Source organism: Petaurus breviceps, unplaced genomic scaffold (assembly GCF_028583685.1).
Source record: "Petaurus breviceps papuanus isolate PSGF00001 unplaced genomic scaffold, PetGlider_PUasm1.0 90804, whole genome shotgun sequence".
Lineage (NCBI taxonomy): Eukaryota > Metazoa > Chordata > Mammalia > Diprotodontia > Petauridae > Petaurus > Petaurus breviceps.
Window position 1 is genome coordinate 15,435,131 of NW_027187348.1, and position 17,768 is coordinate 15,452,898.

General features: G+C 36.1%; 1 pseudogene; it reads left to right on the forward strand.

Annotated features, from left to right (window-relative positions):
* The first annotated feature begins 5,250 nt into the window (after nt 1-5,250).
* On the forward strand, nt 5,251-15,763 carry LOC138147661 (ras-GEF domain-containing family member 1A pseudogene; annotated as a pseudogene).
* The last annotated feature ends 2,005 nt before the right edge of the window (nt 15,764-17,768 follow it).

Sequence of the window (17,768 nt, forward strand, 5' to 3'; positions counted from 1 at the left end):
TAACTTAGGAAGATGAGTCTTCCTGGCTCCAGGCCCAGTGTCCTAAAATAACAACACATTAAAAATTTTATAATTGTAAAAAACATGATCAAGTCATTCTTGCTTAGGAAATAAAACACTTATAAGTCTGGGTTCTGTATCAGTTTTGTATACCTCATCAAAGGTGAACATTAAAATCAAGTTTCCAGAACCTGTATGGTCAAGGATTAAAGGAGCCTATCTTGAGTTTCAGTGATTCTCCATGCTTCCTCCCTCTCTTCCTTTCTTTTTCCTCCTCCCTCCTTCCTTTTCCTCCTTCTTCCCTCCTCCCATCTTGTTTTTGTTCTCCTCCTACTCCTCCTTTTCCATCCTTTCTATACCTCTTCCTAGTCCCTCTTTCATCTCCTCTTCCTCCTTTTTATTCTTATTCTTCTCATCCTCTCTTTAGCTCTGTCTGTAATTCTGTCTCTCTAAATCTCATCCTTTTATCTCTGTCTCTAGAGGTCTGCTTCTATTCGAATGTGTGTGTGTGTGTTCCTTCCTCAGTTTCTTCCCACCTTGTTCTTATGTTTCCTCTCCCTTTTCACACTCGATTTTTAATTATCTATTACTCCATATTTTACCTAAACTGTGCCATTCTTTCTTAGTTATAGATATCAGCCATTTAAAATAAGAATTTAGAACTAACTTTATTATCCTTACTTTCATATATAATTTTCCAAAGAAAGATTACATTAGCAATTGCTTGGCTTGAATTTAGCTACAAAATGAAGAATTTACTGTAAACATGTAGGTTGAGGATAATCTATGCATCTTTCTCTTTTTTTACCTCTTCTATTTTGCCATAAATAATATTTTCTTCATATGAAATGGGAAAGTAATTTCATTTGAATTAAATCAATAGAGTTATATTATCCAGAAAGTCACCCACTTACAAACTTTTTTGAATTTCATGGATTTAAAAACCTACTTCCTTATTAGAGATTAAATGAGTACTTATTGATCAGCAAATAGGTGCTTAGGCTTTGTTGCTGAATAAGAATGTACGCTCTAGGGCTTTATTCTCAATTTAACATCAGTATTATTCCTGGCACTTTTTACTAGCTCAGAAGTAATTCTGTTAAAAGTTCTTTATTGGTTTCTTGTTTGTTTGTTTTTTCACATTTTATTTTACTCAATTACATGTGGAAGCAATTTTAACATTAATTTTTGAAAATTTTGAGTTCCAAATTCTCTTCCTCCCATACTACCACCCTCCTCAAAAAGGCAAGCAATTTGACTTTGATTATGCATATCAGATAATGCAAAATATATTTCCATATAACCAAAGAGTGAAATAAAACACAAACCAAAAATAAATAAATAAATGAATGAATAAATAAATAAGCAAGAAAAAGAAAACATGCTTCAATCTGCATTCAGACAGTATCAGTTTTTTTTTTTTTTCTCCAGGGGTTGATAACATTTTTCATCATGTGTCTTTTGAAAGTGTCTTGAATTATTGTATTGCTGAGAATGGTTAAGTCATTCACAATTGATCATCCTTCCAATGCTGCAGTATTCTTCTGTTTTCAATCAATTTTCTTTGAATTAGTTCTTCTAAGTCTTTCCAGGATTTTCTGAAAGCATCTTGATCATTATTTCTTATAGCACAGTAGTATTCCATAGCAATAATATCTTCCATCTTGTTCAGTCATTCCCCAATTGATAAGCATCCCCTAAATTTCCTTTTTTATTTACCACAGAAAGGGCTGCTAAAAATTTTTGTAAATATAGGTCATTTTTCTTTTTTATCTCTTTGGGTGAAAGACAAGTTAGTGATATTGCTGGGTCAAAGGGTATGCCAATTTCATAATCCTTTGAACAGTTCCACTATGGTTGGATCAGTTCATAATCCCAACAACAGAACATTAATGTCCTGATTTTCCTCCATACCCTCCAGCATTTGTCATTTGCCTTTTCTGCCATATTAGTCAATCTGGGGTGAGGTAGTACCTCAAAGTCATTTTAATTTGCATTTATCTAATCAGTGGTGATTTAGAGCATTTTTTTCATATAGCTATAGTTAGCTTTGATTTATTCTTCTGATAACTGTCTGTTTCTATCATTTGACAATTTTTCAATTGGGGAATGACTTACATGCTTATACATTTGACTCAATTCTCTATATGTCTGAGAAATGAGACCTTTATCAGAGAAACTTGTTGCAATTTTTTCCTGTTTTCTGATTTCCTTCTAAACTTGGCTACACTGATTTTGTTTGTGCAAAACCTTTTTAATTTAATGTAATCAAAATAATTAATTTTATATCCTGTAATGCTCTCTATCTTTAGTTTGGTTATAAATTATTTTCTTATCTATAGATCTGCTTGTCCCAGTTTCTATCCAAAATATTCATGGAGAATTAAGTTGTACATCTTTTGATGATTAATGCAATGTTAAGGAAGGCTTAGCATATTTAAAGCAGATTTACAAATGTCTTTGCATTTATTTAGGTGTCTTGAATCACTACATGCTTTTTTACAAGACAGTAAATCCCTTTCTTCTTAAGTAATTTGAATAGTATTATATTAATGTATTATGGATAAATACATATTGAGTATTTTGAAAAACAGGAATATAAAATATTAAACGATTTAAAAATGAGCAGATGTATAAATGTACACAGGTAATTGCAAGAGTCCTTTCACTTGCAGTTTCAAAAGCATCATATATTGCCTGTTAGAGATATTATGTATGTAGAAAGGAGAAAACTTTGGAACTAATATATCCACAATTTCAGTGTCCATTGCTTAATTAACCCTCAGGGTCTTTTGGGACAATAAAGTATAAGGGATAAGAAGATAAAAAATCTTTTGGGGGGAATTACAAATCTTTAGGAAAACACATTTTTCAAACAAAAGTTTATACTTTTTTTGCTTTTTTAGAGGGGGCAAAGTAGGGCAATTGGGGTTAAGTGACTTGCTCAAGGTCACATGGCTGGTTTTGTATTAAGTGTTTGAGGCCGAATTTGAACTCAGGTCCTCCTGACTCCAGGGCCAGTGCTCTATTCAGTGCGCCACCTAGCCACCCCAAAAGTTTATATTTTTAACACAGTTTCAACTTGATTGGGAAGAAAATGGAAAAGCTTACTTTAAATGTTTGGGCTTATGCTCTAAGCCTTTTCTAATGAGATAATTATTGACGTTCAAAATAGTTACCCATTTTGTTTATGTTGAAAATAACTAATTTTTCTTATACTTCAAAGAAATGAACAGCAGCTTTGTGCATATATGTGTATATGTGTATGTGTGTATATATATGTACATGTGTGTGTGCACCTGTATGTGTATATGTCTGTATGTGTATTTTTTCTGTCTCCAAATGCTAGCTCCCTAGAACTGCTGAAGTTAGAAAATTAATTTATAAATTTAAAGAGTGATATAAATATGAAATGTTTCTTTTTAGAATCCAGAATAAACTAGATCAGACATGCACAACATATAACTGGTGGGCCATACAACCTACCAAAGATTTTTGCAAAGCCTGTGAAAAATTTAGAAGATATAAAACAAAGTAAAGATACAGCAAGTGTTTTTTTTTTTTTTTCCATGTCCCACTTAACCCACCTTACACTAGTCACTATTGTATCTGCTGCATAATTTCACAGGTGGGGTGCCACTGTGCACTCTTTCCTGTTCATCACATGACCCATGGTAACCAACCATCATCAGCCTGTCTCTAATCTGAGAAGAGTTGAAGTCCTATTTTTCCACTGTGTTTTCTATCATTATTAGTGTTGAATAGTGTAATGGAAATGCAAATTTAAAGATCTTCCCTGCTCCTAGGCCCTTTGATATAGGCTCAAGAGACTCTGAGAACCTTTCTTGATTTGAAAATATACTCTGCTCCTTAATAGGCTGAATGTAGTTACATGGAACCTGTGGCAGGAAGCTGGGTTTTCAGGAATGCCCACACCTTGATGCTGAATGATTGGGCGGTGGGTCAAGAGGGTGGTTACATTCTCTGACCCAGGAGAAGGCTACATAATCCCTGATGTGCGGCTTTGCTTTGGGGCTCACTTTGAGAAGTGTTGTGTGATTTGATCAGATGAGACTCTGGGTAGCCACTGAGAGTCCCCCCGGCTTTGAAAACCCAGATGTTGATGCTTCCCTTTCTGGTAACTGTGATTTGGTATGGATGTAATGGTTGGACAGTTTGGAAGCCTGTCTGCTTGATCTGTTTCTCTGTCTTTTAACTTCTGTCTGCATACTCTGAAGTTCGGCATGCTGACCTTTTCCCCCTGAACTAGGTAAACGATATATGTTTGATTGATTGAATTAAGCTTGTTAACCCATTTTGAATTGCTTTCATCTAGACAAGCAGATCCAAGAACCTGCGTTGACAGCCACCATGGGGATGCTAGGGTGCTTGCTGCTATGAACAGGGACAAAGTAAATGCTGCCTCGTACAGATGCAGCTGACTCCCACTATGCTATGAGCAGCAACAATGCAAGGGCTTTTTCTTCTCCTTCACAGCACAGCTGCCCTCCAAGTTACATGAGTATCAGGTGCTATCTCGAAGGTCAGACACTAGTTCAATATTTCTTTGCATTTAAGCATTTGCTGCGGAGATTTTTTTTTTTTAATTCTAACATTAAAGCTTTTGGGGGTGACTTTGTAAAATGGGTGATTAAAAAGAAATGGAAGATTGAACCAGAACATAGAATGTTTAATTCATAGTGAACAAATACATACTTGTTTACTTACATGAGAGATAAAATATTGTGCCTTGTTTGCTAAGAAGTAATAGTCATTCCAAAGGAACACAATCTTTGTCATCATTGCGAATCAAAACATCCTGACTTCAGCAAATTGGACACCAATGAAAAGCAAATTGAATCATCCAAATTATTGAAAAATCTCAGTGAGAAACAGTGGCTTTCCAAGAAGAGTAAATTCAGAAAATAAGGCAACTACTGTTAGTTTTCAGACATCTAAAGAAATCAACTGCAAACATGATTCAAGGGCACAATGAACTAATTGCTGACAAGAATTTTATGATGTCCCCTTAACTAAATTTAAATAGTAAGAAAACCTGAAAAATGTATTAAAACTTGTACCACTTAGCAAAGTAATTTTTAACAATGCTGTGATTTCATGATAAATAAAAATTTTAAGTAATAAGTATAATGAATTGAAATATACCTTTTAAAATATGGTTTATTTGCAAAATAGTTTAATGATTAATTATACCTTTACTTGGAAAGTGAGGCACTAAAAACCTATCTGCAGCCCAAAGAAGTTTAGTCTATTTCATTTTTGGTCCCTACCTTCTGTCAAGTTATGCAGGTATGAACTAAATTGTCATCTCTCCATTGGAAGATGAGGGTTAGGTATTAGTGTGAATTAATGAAAGAAGTATATGTGTACAGTTTATGATCTTAGGGTGATAGTTAAGAGTGCCCATAGTTCCAAAAGAATGATCTATTCAACTAAAAAGCTGAGGATTCAGAAGAGAAAGGGCTTCCCTATGCCAAAGAGTTAGCAGCTAACCATTGATCAAGCCCAGCATGAATCTCTTACAAAAGAATATTGATGCTGATGTAGGAATAAGGTTAGCTGCCAAGTTACACTAAGCACCAGATCAGGGGAAAAATCTGGAGCAAAGTAATAACTAACTGATAATATGTGTGTGTGTGTGAGTGAGTGTGTGTGTGTGCATGCACCTGCATGTTCCCATGTGGATTATTATTCCTATGAAGTTCTTATCAACTTTCTGCAATGATGGTGGCAGAATGGCAAAAAAGTGCCCCTAGGGTGATTCAAATCACAATTTTTTACTGTCAACAAATTTTAATTTGAATGTAGGTACTCTAAATGTGAAATCCTAATGGGATGAAAAATAAGCAACGAGGAAAGAGTAGTATCAACCTTGACATTCTTGGTCTACATCAGGGGTGGTGGACCTGCAGTCTCAAGGTCACATGTGAACCTAGAGTTCTCAAGTGTGGCCCTTTGAATGAATCCAAACTTCAACAAAAACTTAACAAAATAATTTGTTCTATAAAACTTGAACTCGGTCAAAAGACCACACCCAAGGACCTAGAAGGCCACATGTGGCCTTGAGGCACAGGCTCCCCATCAAGTTGAAAGAAAGTAAGACAATCTAAGTCGCAATGTATTTCAAGGGTACTTTTTGGATAGTCGAAGAAAGAATTTCACAGAATGGATTTTATCTGATGCCCAAAAACTATTTTAAATGGTGTCCCATGGGGCATTTGTTTATCTAGTATTGAAGTACAAATCATACATATTTGCAAAAAGTACACTACTAAAATATTTTATCTTACAAATCAAAATAAGTTAATGAGAAAAATGGGAGAGAATTTATATTAAGAACGCAAAAAAGATCTAAAATTAAATAAGTAAACACTCTAATACTTGCAGACCTAATTGAAAAAGGTGGTAATAAGTAAAAGATGGGGAGAATTATATGAAAAACATGTTTCAGGGGAAAGAAACAAAGTTCAAAGACTTGTAGACTAAACATTAAAGAAGAGGCATTAACATCCACTTTACCATCTTCAACCTAAGAGTGATAGGGATTTTCCATCTGACTTGCAGCTGAAACCTTCCATATATGTTATTTCCTTCATTGGTAGGCAAGCTGTCTGGACTGTCATATTTGTATCCCCAATATTTAGCATGGTACTTTTCTCATATGCACTTGATAATTTTTTTTCCATTCATCTCTTCTTCCATATATTCTGTAGTATGAACAGTGTTCTAAAAAAAAACAAAAACAATTTTCTTGCCCTGAACCCTCTTTTCCTTTCACCCTATATGCTACCTCATTTGGTGATCTCATCAGCTCCAATGGATTTAATTACCATGTATATGTTGATGATACTTAAATTTACCTATCTTACTCCAACCTTTCTTCTGACTTCCAATTCTGTATCCCAAACTACCTTTCAGACATCAAATTAATATCCAGTAGACATCATAAATTCAATATGTCCAAAATTGAACTTGTTATCTTTCCCAGTTAATCTTTTTCCCCTAGTCTACCTTCTCTATGATTGAAGAAGTTACCACCATGCTCATTACCTTTAGCTCACAATTAGAAGTCATCTTTAATTCTTTGCTTTCTCTAATCCAACCCAACCTCCAATCTGTTGCCAAGGTCTGTTGATTTCACCTATGGAACCTCTCTCTTTTTTGCCTCCTTCTTTGTCCTCTGACACTGCTACCATTCTAGTACAGGCCCTCATCAGCTCATGCCTGGATAAGTGCAATCACTTCCTGGTGAGTCTGACTGCCATAAGTTTCTCTCCACTCCAGTCTATTCTTTATTCAGCCGCAAACATAGTTTGACCATGTTATCAGGATCAAAAACCTCCTCTTGGTGCATAAAATTCTTCATAACCTAGATCATCCTACCATTACAGTCTTCTGACAACTTACTCCCCAACATCTCCTATTAGATCAAGTGACACAGGGCTACATGCTGTTCCAAGAAGATGATACTCTTGTCTCTCTGCTCTCTGGCTTTCCTCCATGTCTGGAAAGATTCCCCTCCTCTTTTTTATCTACTGCCTTCTCTGACTTCATTTAGTTCCTTCCAAACAAAATTTCATCTTCTACATAAGCCTTTCCAAACCCCTGTTTACTCTAGAGCCCTGCTTATGTTAATTATTTCATATTTATCCTGTATATAGTTTGTATATATTTGTTTACTTGTCTCCCTCATTAGACTGTGAATCCATTGAGGGCAGGAACTATCTTTTTCTTCTTTTTGTATCTGCAATACATAGAACAATGTTTGGCATATACTGGCATTTGATAAATTATTTATGCTGGATAAATATTATGCCAGATTTGGTAGGATACAGGAAGCAACAGATAACATCATAAAGAATAAAACTGAATAAATTTTAATAGACAGGACAAGACTATTTTTGTTAATGTGAACTATCCCTGAATCAACTATCTGAATTATAGTTGCTAGATCTAAGACCAGAATTTGTGACAAAAATATTATAATGATGAAAAACTATGTTATAAATTAAACTTATTTAATCTGAGTTATTGAAATCTAAAAATTCAGAAGTTAACAAGATAAGTAATGACAAAATGTGTGATTTTATTAATGTATGTAGAGAGAAAAAATACTAAATTACTAAACTAAGATTTTTAAAAATACTAAATATGTTCCATGAATATATGAACCCCTCTGACCTCAGCATAATCCATGTATTTGGATTGAAGAAGAATCATTACATGTAATTAGGAAGCCTTAAAAAATTTCCCATGAAGAACAGAGATAAACAAGACTGTCCATAGTTTTTAGTGATTCTATTGGGTTTTCTAAATATGTCATCAGATTGTTGAGAGATACTTATGCCCTTTTAAAAAATATATTTATGTTGTAACTGTCATAAATACATGTTAAAAAATGAAAGAGATTAGTATCTCCATCACATCTACAAGAAAAGGTGATATATCTTTTTAAATAATGCAAAGATTTAGAAAATTTGAGAGAATCAACAATAGTATTTGGGATGTCTAACTTCAGCCAAACATGTCAAAATATAAAGTTACAAAAGTCACGAATACTTCTACATATTAACCTTAAAATTCTAAGGAAGAAAAAAATGACCATAAAAGCAACATTATTCTGAATAACAAAAAGTATAGTCTCACAACTAATACACCCTCATCTATTTTCTTTCTTCTTACCCTTTTCCCACTTATATTTCCCCTCTCCCTTCCCCTTTCCTTCTTCTGCTTTTCCTTTTTCTTCCCTTAACTCCTTGACTCTTCTTCCTTCTCCATTTTCACTTTTCCTTTTCCTCCTTCTTCCTTGTCTCTATTTCTACACTACTTCCTTTTTCGTGTCTCTTTTTCTACTTCTTCCTCCTTTCCTCACCCTTTCCTTTACTCATTCTCTTCCTCCTGCTTTCTTTATCTCATCACAAAACTTTCATATTTTCTTCTCATTTAACTAAAAATAATTCTTTTAGCTCTATAACTTTAGAATAATAAATATTTTATCTGGCATATATCTAATACATAAAGCCTTTTCCAAGAAAGAAAGACCCTTATTTCAGAGCTAAAAATAAATAAATAATTCCAAATTTTTATGCACTCTACCAAAATTAACAATTTTCATCTAAATATAAAGAATCATGACAATGATTCTTTACTATGCCATAATACCCCAGTCTCTATGACTACATTAAGAACAGAATACTACCAATGAAACATCTTTTATTTCTTTCATTATTTTTCTCCTTATTCCTCCTCTTTACTATAGTGCATGCCTTAACAGAATAGAAAGAATGCTAACTTAAAGAACTAAAGATAATCAAGGTGGACTTTCCCCCCACCCCCATTTTCTATTGATAAAATTTCAGGGAAGCCTGACTTTCTACTCACCAAACTTTTTGTTCCAAAGTTGTTTTGCAAAAATGTCATCAATAAAAGCAATATGACAGCTGCCTTCTTAATTGGAAGAGATGCACTATGGAAGTGTCAGAGAGAATTTGTTGCCACAGAATTATCTCAGAAATTCTCTCAGTTGTTTACATCCTTAATCTTTTTTTGTCCCTCAAAACTAGATAGATACTAAAGTTCGCACTTGTTGTCTTTCTTTTTCCACCGTATGTTTTAGTAGTATTGGGACATGAAAATGATGAGTACAATTTGGGGAAATATTTTTCAGGTAAATAATTCAAAAATATTTCTAATTTAGAACATCATCAGAATAAGTCAGCTTATATAAAGGGTAAATTTTGCACAATGTTCTAAGATACTAGAACTTATTTAAAATATGAAAGAAATATTTTTTTTTAAGCAATTAGGGTTAAGTAACTTACTCAAGGTTACACAGCCAGTTATTTCTGGGTGTGGTGCTAAGTATCTGAGCCTGAATTCGATCCCCAGGTCATCCCGACACTGAGGCCGGTGCTCTTACTCACTGAGCTACCTGGCCGCCCCTAAGCAATTGGAGTTAAGTAACTTGCTCAAGGTTACACAGCCAGGTGTTTCTGGGTGGGTGCTAAATGTCTGAGCCCGGATTAGATCCCCAGGTCATCCCAACACTGGGGCCAGGGCTCTTACTCACTGTGCTACATGGCCACCCCATATGAAAGAAATATTGTCCAAGGAAATGGTAATTTAAACTAAATGTGCTTAAGCCAATAAAGAGGCCTAGAAGAGCTTACAACATAAAGTGTCTCACAATGAAAGCCATGAGGTGTCACAACCAACTTGAATCAAATTGTACAACCTTCAAAGGATATTAGTCAAGTCAAATGAATAAGCATTCATTAAGTACATAGTATGTGTCAGGCACTGTGAAAAGTTCTTGCGACTCAATGACAGATAAGAGATCGGTAAAACAGTCCTTTTTCATTCTGTAAAACAAAAATATGACTAGGTATAAAGGAAACATCAGAGAAAAGTCAGGGATTCACCTGACCTCTTCCACATTCTCCTCCAAACAACTTTAAATTGCATCTCAAAACAAATTCAGTAGTAACAAAACCCACAAAAGGACAGGGTAAAACAATCACCATCCCATAAAACCTTTGAAGACCAGGAGAAAATGTCTGCTGCACCTCAGTAAGAGTGGAGGAAAAGCCAGCAAAAGAAACTCCATAGGAAAATAGCAGTAAGCCCCACCTTTACCAGCCAGCAGAAGGCCTTGGGAGCAATTAAATCTGAAGCAGTTCTTTCTGGAACCCTCAGCTAACAGACAGTAAGGGGATCAGACTGAAAGAGATTACAGGTGTCCCTTTGCTAGCACTGGATGTAAGACTTGATTGTATTTCCTATATGCAGATCTGTATTGAAGTCATGGATCACAATTTCAGTGTGAGGAGGAGCATTACCACACCAGAACATGTGGACAAAGGGGATGGGGGACCCTCCTCACAGTTCCTTGGTGTAAAGAGCACTTGTGGTCACTCACAGACCAGAATATAGACCAGGAGAGTAGTAAATACACCTCTCCTTAGAACATACCTTGGAAGAACTGAAAAGAAAAAAAAAGTCCCCTAGTACTAGCTCTGAAAACAGCTGCACAAATAAAACTCTGAAGGTTGACAGAGTGTCCCATCCATGCCAGGAGCAGAGCCCAAATTTAACATAAAGTTAAAAGTCAAGAGATAGGCTAGGAAAATCAGGAAACAACAAAAAAAGAATGTGATCACAAACTTATTAATGATAATAGAGAAGATCAAATACAAACTTAGAAGAAAACAATGATATCAAAACAGCTATATGCAAAACCTCCAAAGATGTGAATTGGTATCAACCATATATATTATATATACATAAATTATATATTTATTTAAATTCATAGATGTGTGTATATATATATATTTATACATGAGTGTATACATATATATATTCATATATACATAACACACATATATATTCCTGAAAGAGCTCAAAGAGGATTTTTTTAAAATAGTGCAATGTTACATTTTGGTGACATTCAGAAAAAACATCAAAAACAAGTGTCATGGGGCGGCCAGGTAGCACAGCTAGTAAGAGCACTGGCTCCAGTGAATGTAATGGTTGGACAGTTTGGAAACCTGTCTGCTTGATCTGTTTCTCTGTCTTGATAATTCTGTCTGTATACTCTGAAGTTCGGGATGCTGACCTTTTTCACCTGAACTAGGTAAACTATACATATTTGACTGATTAAATAAGCTTGTTAACCCATTTTGAATTGCTTTCCTTTAACATAGCAGATCTAAGAACCTGTGTTGGCAGCCACCCTGGGGACACGGGGGTGCTTGCTGCTACAACATGGCGATGAGGATGGGATCTGCAGAGTAAAAGGAAAGTATGGGGGCTGAGATAATTGTTTGTTTCCTAGTTGGGGTAGCTGTGACCCTGTGGAGCCATGGACCAGGAGAGAAGAATGGCCTGCAGGCAGACTTCGCTGAGCTGAGAACAGGAATGGTGAGCTGCCTGCATCGGGACCTGGGCAGAAGCCAGGAGCAGCTGCCACCTGTAGCAGAAGAAACCCAGGAGTTCAGAATTCAGCCACAGGAAAAGATAAGAACTGAGCAGCAAAGCAGGGGCACTGAGTGTGTTTCCTTGCTGCATCCCACAATTTGGGAACCAGGGGGAGGATGGACTTGTGTCTATGGTGGGTGGGATGAAGTGCTGTGGACCCCCAAAGATGCCACCTTGTTGGTTTTGTTGCCCATCCCCATCTCTGTACTTGGAAGCAGGGGCTGGAGCTGGGTGAGGAAAAGGACACCCACCTCCACCCAAGAGAACTTTATTTGGACTCTTGTTTTGAATTGAGGTGATAATGCAATGTACTTTGTGTTTGTTTAAGGCCCAGTGGCCACTTTGGTACCTTTAGTTCTGTATCTTGAAAATGGGACCTAAGAGATGTTTAGTGCTAATTCAAAAGTAAATTGATTATGCTATGGGCATGAAAGATCTTGGGGCCAAATGTAATGGAAATGCAAATTTAATGATCTTCCCTGCTCTTAGGCCCTTTGATAGGCTTAAGAGACTCTGAGAACCTTCCTTGATTGGAAAATATACTCTGCCTCCTAATAGGCTGAATGTGGTCACATGGAGCCTGTGGCAGGAGGCTTGGTTTTCAGGAATGCCCACACTTTGAGGCTGTGTGATTGGGCAGTGGGTCAACAGGGTGGTTACATTCTCTGACCTAGGAGAAAGCTATATAATCCTGTAGCAGCAAGCACCCCAAGCATCCTCAGGGTTGCTGCCAACACAGGTTATTGGATCTGCTTTGTTAAAGGAAAGCAACTTAAAATGGGTTAACAAGCTTATTTAATCAGTCAAATATGTATAGTTTACCTAGTTCAGTCAAACATATATCATTTACCTCGTTCAGGGGAAAAAGGTCAGCACCCTAAACTTCAAAGTATACAGGCAGAATTATCAAGACAGAAACAGATCAAGTAGACAGCTTTCCAAACTGTCAAACCATTACATGCACACCAAATCAACATCTGGGTTTTTCAAAGCTGAGGGGCTCTGGACAATTGCTTCCCAGAATCCAGATCAAATCACAGAACACTTCTCAAAGTGAGCCCCAAAACAAAGCTACACATCAGGGCTTATATAGCCTTCTCCTGGCTCAGAGAATGTAACAACCTTATTGACTCACTGGCCAATCAAGAAGTATCTACTGAAAAACAAGCCTCCCACCCCAGTCTCCAGGTGCACTTTAGCCTAGGGGCAGGGAAGATCTTCAAAATTTACATTACCATTACAAATCCCTGATATGAGGCTTTGCTTTGGGGCTCACTTTGAGAAGTGTTTTGTGATTTGATCAGATGAGACTCTGGGAAGCTGTTGTAGAGAGCCCCCTGGCTTTGAAAAACCCAGATGTTGATTTGGTATGGATGTAATGGTTGCACGGTTTGGAAAACTGTCTACTTGATCTGTTTCTCTGTCTTGATAATTCTGTCTGTATACTCTGAAGTTTGGGGTGCTGACCTTTTTCCCCTAAACTAGGTAAATGATACATATTTGACTGATTAAAGTAAGCTTGTTAACTGTCCCCCCCCCAAAAAAAAAGAAAAGAAAACCAGTGAGTCAAAACATGAAAGTAATTCTACAAAATGAAAAATAAGTGAAGGCAGTAGTGTTGGTCTTACTTTTAGTGAAAGTACCATAAGAGAGTACACTCCTGACATTAAAATCCCTGATGTTCTCATGGAAGGAGATTCTCCTTCCAAGTAATAACCTGTCCTCCTCCCTCCTGTCTCCTTCACATCAGCCACTACTCTTCTCAAAGGTAAAGTATTGGTTAATTTGTTTTATTTTCAGTTTATACTGTCTACTAATTTTTGCTATTGAATTTCAGGTGCATTAGGGACAAAAATACTTACTTAAAATTATAAATAATTATTTTTATATGAATATTTTTGGAGATGTGGTACCAATCATCTGACTTTATATTTTTTCCTATGGGAAAACTCACTTTGCAATATGAACAAACCACAGGATGAATAGAATCTCGGTACAAATTAAATTCATAAACAAAGGTTCTACTGTATATATGTGAGTTTCTGTGTTTGTCTGTGTATGTATTCACACACACAAAAAAATTACTGAAGAGAACTCTTTAAAAACCAGAATAAGGAGACTCAAGGGGGTGGCAAGCAGAGAAGGCAGGTAGGCATAGTGGCAGTAGAACCACCATAATAAACAAGGAGAAGGAATCTAGGTTGGGATGGAATGAGGGAATGATTCCATCCAGCTGAAGCTGGGAGACCTAGTGATGACAGCCTAAAGCTCCTTCTCTGTCCCCTGATCACCATTTAGAGATTTTTCTTTTGGCTGCCTGATCACAGGGTTTTATGTATACACTGCAGAAGACAATGAGGAAGACTATGCCCCAGACACTAATCTTCTCCAGTTCGTTTGGGTCTAGATGTAGTGGACAGATGCATCTAGACATCAGAGAGCAGAGTGGTGGAGACCACTTTTTCCAAGATGGGAATCTTACCTTTGGATCTCCAGAAGCCTTTATTAAACACTGGTACCCATCATGGATTATTATCACAACAGGACTTATATCTTCACCTTCCTCCTGAGTTCCTGTATTTTCATCCCTCCATGTGATCTTATGGCCAAAGTGGACCAGATCTATACCAAGCAGAAACAGCAGCTAGAGGTCAAAAAAAGGCCAAGCTTAAAGTATTTCACTGCCAAGATTATACAGCTCCTGAAGGACTGGACTAAAGCATTCCCCTGTTATTTCCAGGATGTGAAGATCATGAAGGAACTAAAAGAGATCAATCACAGAATCACACAGTGTGATGAGGAGATTGGAATAGTTAAGACAATCATAACCCGGATAACTTAGAACCTCATCTTGTCCTTAACCATTAGGAAACAGTTCTAGGACATAAGGGAGAATTTCTCCCAGACTGTCAAAGACAAAGGGATTATTCTGAAGTTAAAGCCCCAAGTGGCCCAGAAGGAGTGTGTGTTCTGCCCCACTCATTCTGGCCCAGCAAATCACCTACATAGAGCTAGAAAGGGTCAGTAACATTTATCCTGAGGATCTGATGCAGATAGCCCCATGGACTTTCTAGATAATCACAAGTGCACTGGGGATAGCAATAAGACCTGTACTCTAGAGGCCTATGATAAATGGTTCAACTGTGTAAGCATGCTGATGGCCACAGAAATTTGTAGGATGATATACAAGAAGCAAAGGACAAGATTGGTGGAATTCTTCATTGATATGGCAAAGGAATTTGTCAACACTGGGAATTTTAGCTCCATGATGTCTATTATCTCCAATATGAACCTGAGCCCAATGGCACAACTCAAAAAAAAAAACATGGTCCAAAGTAAAGATTGCTAAATTTGATGTTCTGGAGCATGATGTGAACCCACACAGAAACTTCTGTAACTACTGAACTGCACTGCAAGGGACTGGCCAGAGGTCTCAGACTGCCAGAAATAACAGGGATAGTCATCTAAGTTTTTAACCTCTTCATCAAGGACATCTACTTCCTTCACTAATGAACACTAACCACCTGCCAAAAGGCCAAATAAACTTCAAGAAATTTTGGGAGATTTCCAGACAAATTAATGGCTTATGACATGAAAACAGGTGGAATGTCCTTTAGAGAAAGATAAGAAGATCCATAGTTACTTACTCACAGCACCTATTTATAGTGAAGAAGGTCTCTTTGTAGTATCCTTTGAAAGTGAAGGTCCAGAAAATCACATGGAAAAAGACAGCAGAAAGACACTCAGGACAACTCTCCTTAAATAGAACATGAAATTTCAGGGTGCAGAATATAGAAGTGGAGAAAAAATTGCATGAATGAATCATTTTTATCCTGAATTGTAGGGGTTCAGATGAGAAGGCCTCACTGGTTGGGATGTTATGTATATGTGTTTTGTGAAAAAATTGGGTAAAAATTTCATGCATCAAACTTAAGGCACCTAAAAAATGAAGTGGGTTTTTTTTTGTTTATTTTAAATATCAGGGGAGGGCTCTGTTTGGGGATGGGGATAGGAGAGGATGATTATCATTGGAGAGAGTATCTATGGTAATGTCTTTATCTAATAAAATGTAGATTTTTATTTAACATATTTGATTACTTCCATCTTAAGAAAAAATAAAATTTAAAAACCCAACCAAATGCAACCTAAACATTACATAGGTTCAATGCCCTATCAGACAATTTTTATAACAATGTCTCCCTAAAATCAGGGACTAGTGCCTTATAAGATATTGAAATTCTCTAGTGGACCTATTCCTTTCAAATTATAAGTAAGCAAATTCAAACCAGGAGGGATGGAGACCCATAAGCAACTACAGATTTATAAATATATGGGGAGACATTATGGCACATAAACTAGAGCATACCTACATATTATACAAAAGGGCAGCATTCCATTTTTTTCTGATCTTGTTGGAAGAATTGTATAACTGCTAAAGCTATGACGAGTTTTATATCTCAATGCTTCTGGAGAAGATTATTTGAGCTTGGGTTGTCAATAATTTACATTTTCATTTTCCTTTATCAGGGATTTAGTAGGAGGGGGGAAATAAGCTTGTATGTAATCTACAAACTACACACTTAGATACAGAATTTTCTCTAATTGTATATATCTAGCAAATTGTTCCTAGGAGCCTTTCACAGAAAAGAGGAAAAAAGTGTAAATGTAAAGTAAGGCAAGGTATGTAGACATGAAACAGATGTCAGATTTTTAAGGTAGTACCAAGAGATAAAATAGTACTAGAATACTGTAACATTTCAAGCCATTGTTTGAACCAGTACAAAGTGAAAATTAGGCTACTCTGTCAGCTAATGATAATAAATGATTACTCCCTCTTTCCAACTGTTCTCAAATAGATGTTTGATTGGTATAATGAAAAATTGAACTGAATATTAGCAAAACCACTGACAAATATAACCATTCACATGAAAAACTGCCTATCAATACAAAACATTTTCCATATTTAGAGCAGTAAGTTATTTCCCCAATGTCTACTTCAAAGGAGTATACCTTGGCACTTATCAATCATGAGAAAGTATCAACTTCACATCATTATATAGCTGGATGATCTCCATAAACCCATACTTCAAGTGCATCTTTCCTTGTAGATTTTGTTTCTAGACATTAATTTTTCCCAGAGAACAAAACTGGAAAACCTAGGTAGAAATATTTTGTTTGCTTCCAATTCCCTGAGAACCAAAAGAAAGAACAAATGTTGAATAGATGCCTTGAAATAAGATTCTCAGATGGCAAAAGGTGTTACAAAAAGGTAGTTTAGTAAGACTAGCCTAGAGAGGGGAGAAGGAAGGTGACTGTTTTGTGATCTGCTGCCAAAGAGAAGAATTCTCAGGCCTGTGGTAGAGTAAGAATATTTATACTATATTATTACAGTGTTTTGAATTTTTTGGAGATATTCTAGATCATCTAAGTTGCCAAACACTATAAAAGTAATTACATATATAAGCTTTTTAATGCATTTGAGATAAAGAAAGGGATGCTTAAAATTAAAGAAAAAATCTATGTATACACATGTGTATATATATATATACATATACATATGTATTATGTTTATGTATTTAAAATGCAATTATAGACCACTTTCTGTAGAAGTATTAAAAAGCTTTCACATATATAAGCACTTCCCTGTTCATGCAGGTCTAGTGTAGAATTCAAATAGCCATGTCTCCACTTGCTACTTTCTTTGCCTAGGTAGATTCATTCATTCCAAACACATAAGGTGTTTTTCTATTCAAAGATGAAGTACAGAGTAG